The sequence below is a fragment of the Mytilus edulis genome, chromosome 7 (genome assembly GCF_963676685.1).
Source record: "Mytilus edulis chromosome 7, xbMytEdul2.2, whole genome shotgun sequence".
NCBI lineage: Eukaryota > Metazoa > Mollusca > Bivalvia > Mytilida > Mytilidae > Mytilus > Mytilus edulis.
Genome location: NC_092350.1, coordinates 58,348,457 through 58,357,842, shown reverse-complemented (window position 1 = coordinate 58,357,842; position 9,386 = coordinate 58,348,457).

Genomic DNA, 9,386 nt, shown 5'->3' with positions numbered 1-9,386 from the left:
ATTTATATTAAGGTTAAGCTTTTTTCAGTAAGCCCGTGTTTTTATAATCTATACATCAAACCAACTGATTTGCTTTTTACTCTAAAATATAGTGCGTAATGAGTAGTACACAGCATATTTCTAACATGACTTTTACATGATGCGCAAGGATCGACACAGTGACGGATGGAAAAGCAGGCAAAACTGTTTTTTTTTAATTAAATTTTACAGTGTGCTGATGTTTATAATTTTATTTTTACCGGGACCATAAACCCGTCAGCATTTCATGGACAAGTCCAAGGCTACACACTTAACTCTTACATTGATTTTATGGATTGAGTAAATTGATATATATAGAAAAAAATAAAGGCTTATTTGTTAAATTGGAACATATCAAAACTTAACCCTTGATTATGTCTATAAAATATGATATTTCATCGCAATTTAAGGAAAGATCTAATCAACAATTGCATATGATTGACAACTTTAAGATTGACGCTTGTTTACAATGTTTGGTGAATATCATTATGGAATTATGTTGATACGTTTTTATCGAAATGCATTGTTCGTAAGACCGTACTTTGATTTATAATGGTTTATTTTATAAATTTTCACCTGAATGTAGAGTAATCGCATTTGCAATCAAACCACATCTTCATATATCTATGTAGGTTACAGAGATATTATGCAAATGTTTCATTATGATAATTAGACTCCCTACATGATAATGGTATCTATTTCTAGAAAGAGAATATATGTTTGTGTTTGTAAAACTGCAGTAGTCCACACATGAAAACAAACAAAACATCCATTTATCTTCTCTTTTTATTTGCTATCTTGTAGATAGTTGTCTCGATATCCCAATAGTACAATTTCGAATATCGGCCAAGGAAGTAGAAACAAAAATATTATTGTGCTGACATTTCGAGTAGTTATATATCTTACATGTTTTATGTATAAAATGAAATAAAGTTGTTTTCTTTCTCACAGCAAGTTGTGTAAAGCAGTCTTCGGTCGTACTTAATATTGTTCAAAGAATTTAAGTTGAAACTAATAAGTGTAATTATTCATACAATTGTGTGATATTGATTGTGTTTAATCATGTATAAATTCTTGTACGATTTTGCCCCCGCAAACAGTACATTAACGGGTGTTACACGGAATCTTTTTAGACAATACACGGACTCTATTTAGTTGTTACACGGACACTTTTTATGAATAGAATCACTCGTGCATGATCAGTGAGTTCATGGGCACTTTAACATTCAATTAGATTTTTTGGTTCATCGACTTATTTCCTGTCTTTTTGTTGATCAAAATATTTACGTTAGTATCAATATCTTTTTTCAAACATTTCCAGTTAAATACCATTCACATCAGTACACTAAGGGGTTAGACATTTAACTTCAATAGTGGGGTATGGTTTTCTCCTAAAATAGATATTTTGATCCCAAATTTTAGGGGGAAAAAAATTATTATGGTCAAGCAAATGACAAAATAATGTTTTGAATGATTCCTGATTTTCCAAATACCGTTAATAGTGCTCATTGGCGGATCCAGGGTGGGGGGGTCTGTGTTGGAACCCCCTTTTTGGTTGGTCGATCAATGCATTTGAATGGGGACATATAGTTGTAACCCCCTTTTTAAAATGACTGGATCTGCCCTTAGTGCTAATTTAAACAAAAACATTTGGGTGATCGCGTTGAAAAGTAAATAGTTAATGTACTCAAAAAAGAACACACCGCCCCCTTAAAGGCTTTATGAAGCACAATATTCGGTCAATAAATGTTTTCTTCAATATAAGGACATGGATAGTACTTTGGACAATGTTGAAAGTAAAGAAAGGATGATACTGACGTGAACATTTCAATAAAAATAAGACATGAAATAAGTAAATAGAAATCAAATCTAATATCAAAAGATAAAATCCCTATCAACTCACCAATGCACGATTGATCCGATAAACAAAAAGTGTTCATGTAATACACTTCCAAATAAGCAGCAAAATTAGAAGAAAATCATTCAACTTATTTCATCAATTTTGGGCGGTAAGCTACGATTGGATCATATAGTAACACGTGTTTAATCCCGATCGACACTTGCAGATCTAGAGACGAGCATGAATTTAAAAAAAAATCAAAGTATATTCCTGAATATATATAATATTAAGACAAAATCCATTTGTTTTCATAAATATTTCATTCCTTAATGAAGTAGGTAATTCATTCTTTTGATACCTTTCAATTGTTATCAATTTATATCAGTGGCGGATCCATGTCTAAATCCAGAACAAAACAGGGGGGGGAGTGTCAACTTTATGTCCCCATTTAAATGCATTGATCTTCAAAAAAGGGTTGTTCCAACCCCCGGGACCCCCACCACTGCATATTGAATTCATGTATTTGGCAACAAACGCGCGATTTTTTCGATTTGTTTAAGGGGGAATGGGAGGATTGAATGGCTCATCCTGCATTTTTTCATCAAAAATAAAGATCACAGCCTGTGTATTTTAAAATGAAATAGCCCCTCCTCCTCCCCGCTTTTCGTTTTGTTCATAAAAATTAAACGTTATCTTACCACTAAAATATTCCTAAATATATTACTTTTTTACGAAGTTGCATTTTAAAAAGTCTTAAATATGTACAACATTTATCTTTTACTTCAAATGGTTCTTTTTTTATCAAATTATTAGATTCCTGAATTTTTTTCTAGAAAAAAATCTCTCGGTCGCAGGGAAATGAAAACAAAATGTGTTTATATTATAACTTACATTTACTGCTTTATGGCTATCCAAGTTTCTCAAATGTTTAGTCTTGCTTAAAGTATTATTACTTGCAACGTCATACAAGTCAGATAAAAAACAAAAGTAACAAAAGAAACAGGCCGGATACAACCAGCCGAATAGTTTTTCTGCACTTGTAGTCAGGTCAAGGTACTCGGCTATCGCCTCGGACCTTGACTATACTACTCGTGCATAAAATCTATCCGGCAACGGTTGTTACCGGCCTGTTTCTTTGTTAACTTTGTATTTTATCTAATACATAATTCGATTACCTCTATTTCAAAGGCATTTAATAACAACAAATCTTGTTTGTCCTGTCCTAGTGTGAATTGTGCAAAGCATACACTTCCAGATGAATCAAAGCGATCAGAAAAAGTTGGTAATGTTTAGCCATTCTGTTGACTGTATTGCTTCTTTTCAAACTTTGACGCAGAATTTAAAAGGTCGTGAAAAATATCCAATCAAGAGCCATATGCTTTATTAACAAATCACTTCAATGACAAATACATCCTGTTATTGATTGATGCATTCAATAACTTCTATTTCCAAGGCCTTCAATAAAAAAACAAAATTCTGGTATGTCTTGTCCCCATTTGATATGTGCTTTAGATGCACTTAGTAATAGGCATAGCACGATCAAAACTATCAGATATAACTATGAAAAAATAAACGTACGTTAAAAATATTTGTGAATATAATAATTTCAAATGATATGCAATGTATATAGGTCAGACATATGTTTTTCTTATTCATTTATTTAGAACGTAAATTGTCACTTAAGAAAAATGTTTTTGTTCTGTTTTTTAACAAATTGTTTCAATTAAAAAGTGTAATAAAACAAACGCTTTTTGACAATGGTCGGTGACTGCCTTAATGAAATGCTTTCGATACGTTTAAAACGAATATCCATAAAGTTTGGACAGCGAACGTTTTATGAAAAAATGTTTGGTACTAATAACTGGGTTTCCTACACATTAGTAATTTTTATTTTTTTAGAAAGAGAAAATGTGTTTGTCATACTAACGTCACCTTACCACACCTGGTAACAACTACCACATTCTTTGATCTGCTATTGATATCTCATACATTTAAGATTAAGATCAAGCAAAACATTTTAAATAGTCCTAAAAGACATAAGATGGAAAGATAATAAAAAACATGTTTGAAATGATTTCAAGCTACATTTTTGCGACAAAAATTTATCAGTTCGATAATCAAGATGATTCGAGCGGACCATCTGCACCTGTATGTACATGTACTCATGTAAATTCTTTGATTTTCAACACTAGTAAACGTTTACAATGAAACTGAGTTGAATGGCTTTCGGGTGTTGATGGTTTTGTAAATTACAAAGCAAAATCATTTGTTAAAATTGTGTTAACCTTTTATTGAACATCCATAATAAAACTTGACATGACGACATTGCACAATAATAAGGGGAACAGTTGAAAAATATATATTGAATAATCCTTTAATACCTACTTTGTAATGTTGAGCCATCCTGCTCACTTTATTGCGGTCTCTTCGAACGTTGATTTTGACAAGAAATGTTTAAAAGGTCGAACAAATTTTCAACCAAGCGGCATATGGTTTTCTAGCCTATCACTTTCAGTATTCCGACGTACTATTTACTGTCAAAGTAACAATAAGAACTAACAGTTTAGTCATCCAATGAAATATACCATACAGGACAATATCTGGTAGGAACACATGGTGTTACTCATTTAACACAATTAGAGTTAGATATCAAACATTTTTGTCAAAAATACAGCAGCAACACCGAGTTAAGGTTATTCATACCATTTCTGGGAGACAACTCTGTAAAAACAACTGAACTTTTATCTCGTTCTATTGTTATGGAAATATTAAGCCTCTCAATATTAGAATCAGGTATTGCATTTCAAATTGATTTGCTGTGGCTCTTGTCGCTGATCTTATTTTTTCAAATGCGTCAATGATTTACGCGTCTGGCGTATTAGATTATAATCCTGACACCTTTGATAACTGTTTATGAATCAACTCAACATAAAAAACTAGATATGTCATTTGTTTTCGCAAGGCCCATGTTTTGTCGCCAAAAACATGAGTGACGCCCAAATCAATACTAAATATGCAAATTTAAGTGAAGTTGAAGAGCACCATTAATCCGAAAAAATAATAATTAGGTTCATATCAACACAGGAGTGTAGACTTAGAGGCTAGTAATATATGAATTCATTGACCATCGTTGCAAACAGACAATTGAAATCTTTCAAATAAAAACGTACATTAAAATTGAAAGCTTACACTTATAAATGTCTGTAGTCTTTTTTATGTTAAAATTTGTGTTGCCAAATTCATGTCATAACATCTCATGCCGGTACCTTTAGTATGATATAGATGGACAAAATTTTACCTGCGTAACATTAATGTTACTTATAATTATTAATCAAAGTTGAGGTTTTTTTTCAGTAAACCCGTGTTTTTTATAATCCATAAATAAAACCAACTGATTTGTTTTATTTTTACTCTAAAATAAATTGCGCAATGAGTAGTACGTAGCAAATGCCTAACATAACTTATACATGATGCGCAAGGATCGTCGCAGTGAAGAATGAAAAAGCAGGCACAAATGTTCTTTTTTTATTATATTTTACAGTCTGTTGATGTCTATATTTTCATTTTCATCGGGACCACAAACCCATAAGCATTTCACGAACAAGTCCAAGTCTACATACTTAACTCTTAAATTGATTCTATGGATTGAGTAAATTGATATAGAAAAGAATAAAGGCTTATTTGTTAAATTGGAACATATCAAATAAAGGCAACAGTAGTATACCGCTCATCAAACTCATAAATCCATGGACAAAAAACAAAATCGGGGTAACAAACTAAAACTAACGGAAACGCATAAATATAAGAGGAGAACAACGACACAACACTACAATGTAACTAACACACAGAAACGTACTAAGCATCAGACAAAATCCCACGAGAATAACAAATATAACATCAAAACCAAATACATGAATTTGGGAAAGACAAGTACCGTGACACCACTTATCGCAATGTCAATTTACACTCAAAAATAAGAGAAAACAAACGACGCAACGTTAAATTGTAACACACACAGAAACGAACTATAATATAACAATGGCCATATTCCTGACTTGGTACAGGACATTTTTAAAGGGAAAAATGGTCGGTGGAACCTGGTTTTGTGGCATGCCAAACCTCGCACTTTAATGGCAATGTTAAATATAACATAGAAATGACAACATAATATTACAGGACTACAATACAAATAAATAGGAAAACGTATTAGACAAAGAAACACATGATTAATGAATAACAAAAAGCATCAGGATTAAAATTTCATACGCCAAAAACGCGCCCCGTCCACACAAGACTCACCAGTGACGCCCAGATATAAAAGATCGAAAGCGAAAAAACGTACAAAGTTGTACAGCACTGAAGATCAAAAGTTGAAAAAGGTTGTGTCAAATACGGCTAAGTTTGTATGCTTAGGATAAGAACAAAAACTTAACCCTTGATTATGTCTATAAAATATGAATATTTTATCGCAATTTAAGGAAAGATTTGATCATCAATGGCATATGATTGACAACTTTAGGATACTTAAAACCATGTAATTATAGACATGCATTTGAAATAGAGCGACATATCGTGGATTATCAAACACACCTTGTTAATTGAGCGACCGACTGTGCAAGGGCTGTATAGCCATAAAAGGGCGTTAAAAACTTCCATTTGTCAAACCTTGTATTGTTACCCTTTTAAGCTCAAGAAAGGAATTCGTGTTTGAATAAAAAGTATGAAAATTAAAAAATATATAATATTACGTTCCAAACAAAATGTTCTTCCTCAATGTCTTTTATTCATATGCATTTTTAGAATGTAGTAATAACTTTTCAGTTGTATTAAGAAAATGTATGGACAGGTGAAAGACCCAATATAATTCAATCGATGCAAACTAATCGTTCAAACGCCCTTTGGATATATTGTATACTTATGAATGACCTAACTATACATTTTTTGAAAGATTTGCAGTCCTAGATCAATATAATGTTAAAACGAACCGCACATTGAGGCAATAAACCATATAAATACAACTATTCAAATAAATATCATGATTAGCTGGCAATATATGATCCGCTGTCTTAGAAGAGCTTCAATATAGTTTGTCAATCAATGAAATTGCTCTCATCTTTAATGCAGACTACATTTTCCTTATTTCTTACATTTGTCAACATAAACTTAAGTGATAATTCTCTAATCATTTCAATTAATTTCAAATGATCATGAAACAAATCAGTTTATTGAAATTGATATTACAAATCAACGTTATCGACATAGTATCACAGTAGATATAAACCATTGCGATGCTCAATATTACACCTGTTAGATATACGTAAATTTAGTCAGCCAAACCGTTAAGTATATTGAGATAATAGGAAAAAAGCTTGTTATCAAGACAATCTGAAATGGCATCAGATATATCATTGCCGAGTACGCAATTTGTTAAGCCTCGTAGCCTTTCACCCAGCATTGATTTTGTTCATATGGTACATGCATGTGGTGGCTATACTTGAAGTTACGGATATTTTACGCAATCTCAGAGACGACAAAGCTAACACTTTCAAAAATAGATCCAATTTGTAATTGTGCTAGATTTTTTCCTTCATAGAAAATTCTGTCAATATTGGCCAGTTGAAATATTTAGTGTATGAAAAATGATAATCGTCTAATTCTAATTGATAAAATATAAATAAATACATATAACCATCATCATTTAAAAACATGGAAGAAAACCGGAATTGTCTGATGTATTTTGTTTTTAGAGTATACAGTATAGTGTTCTTTATAAACGCTAACGAGTACAGCATTTTTCTGTATTGAAAAAGAGAACAATATAATTATTGTAAAAATATTATGAATGGTCAGGTCTCATAAAACAAATCTAAAATACGACAACCTGTCATAAGCAGACGTGTATTTATGCCTTGTCTAATCAACTGGTCTGGAGCAGCCCTGTCCATATGTCGTTTCTGAAGTAGACATGTACACTGGACTGGTTCATAACAGACTTGTCATGTCCAAGGCAGATATTACCTTAGCCGTATTTGGCACAACTTTTTTGGAATTTTGGATCATCAATGCTCTTCAACTTTGTACTTGTTTGGCTTTATAAATATTTTGATATGATCGTCACTGATGAGTCTTATGTAAACGAAACGCGTGTCTGGCGTACTAAATTATAATCCTGGTACCTTTGATAACTAATGTCCAAATGTCTGAGCTGGAGAAGACCTACTGCAGTCTTAAAAAGCTTGACTTGGTAAGCGGGCAACGAATCTTCTCAAAGTTTCAGGACTGCATCGGTTAAAACACAACTTTACGTCTTGGTCGCCGTTGTTTCATACTAAACGGATAATTTTAACAAGATGTTGTTCAAAAAGCCAGTATCTTAAATGGTATTTTCTGATTAAAGCTAATTTTTTATTTCCGACTACATGTAATTGTTTGACAATTATGACATAGAACTATTACTGCCTGATCTATGAACTTATGTTTTGCAATATATTGAATGTACACATGTAGTCAGATGCTTTGGGGGGAAAGTTGCTGAACACTCATATATAACATGCATCTCAACTTCCTTTTAATCTAGTAAGTACATCAACAACGAGACCATTGCTTAACAATTATCACGGACATTTTAGAAAGTCTGACAACAATTTGAAAACTGTTACCATCAACCCCCATGGATATGTTAAAATGTGTGATCCGTAAAATGTTCAATTTGTTTGTAAATATTAAGTAGTGCTGAAGTAAACATGGTAAAGGAACGGACTTATAATAATAACTATAAGATTAGAAAAGCATTTGATTAACATAACATGTTGAAGTAAAAATATAGTTAACATTGTCGGACTACATTAACGATTTCAGACGTCATGATATGAATAAATTAGATTTGCAGCTGATTGCATTGAGTGTGTAGAGAAAGGTAGAATCATTGGTTAGCTTGCTTGTTAGCTGATGTATAACGTTCGGACGTTCAGTCTGACAGAATATTGTATAACTGCCAGAAGTAAATGTTCACTGTCACGATTGCGTGATGTTTGATTAATCAATTATAGAGGTCCCTCATAGGGATGTCACATAATCACAATTAATTTGCCAATTTAAATACATTATCATTAATCATTTCTTTACAAGAAAATCAAATAGTCAAAAATACACTCCTAGATTATGAAATAATCATAAAATATTTGGGCTGTTAATAAAATAATAACTATACAAATGGTAAAAGTAATCGAATAATCAAACACCCCATGATGAGGGTCATCATAGAAGACTGAACTTTAAACATCCCTTAAGAAAGGTAAGAATCGTGATCTGATAAATACTGTCGACATGTCGTGGTTGAGGAAAGATCAACAGGTAATTTTCCGAACAAACTGTTAGATTGTAATCAAGGTCATTGCATTACATGAACAAGAACAGTTTATAACTATCCTGCTGTTGTTTACAAGATTAATATTTGTATATTTCGAAGGCATATTGAATATTTTACGGATGTCATTTCTTTTTGGTAATTTCAGATGTCCATCGGTTG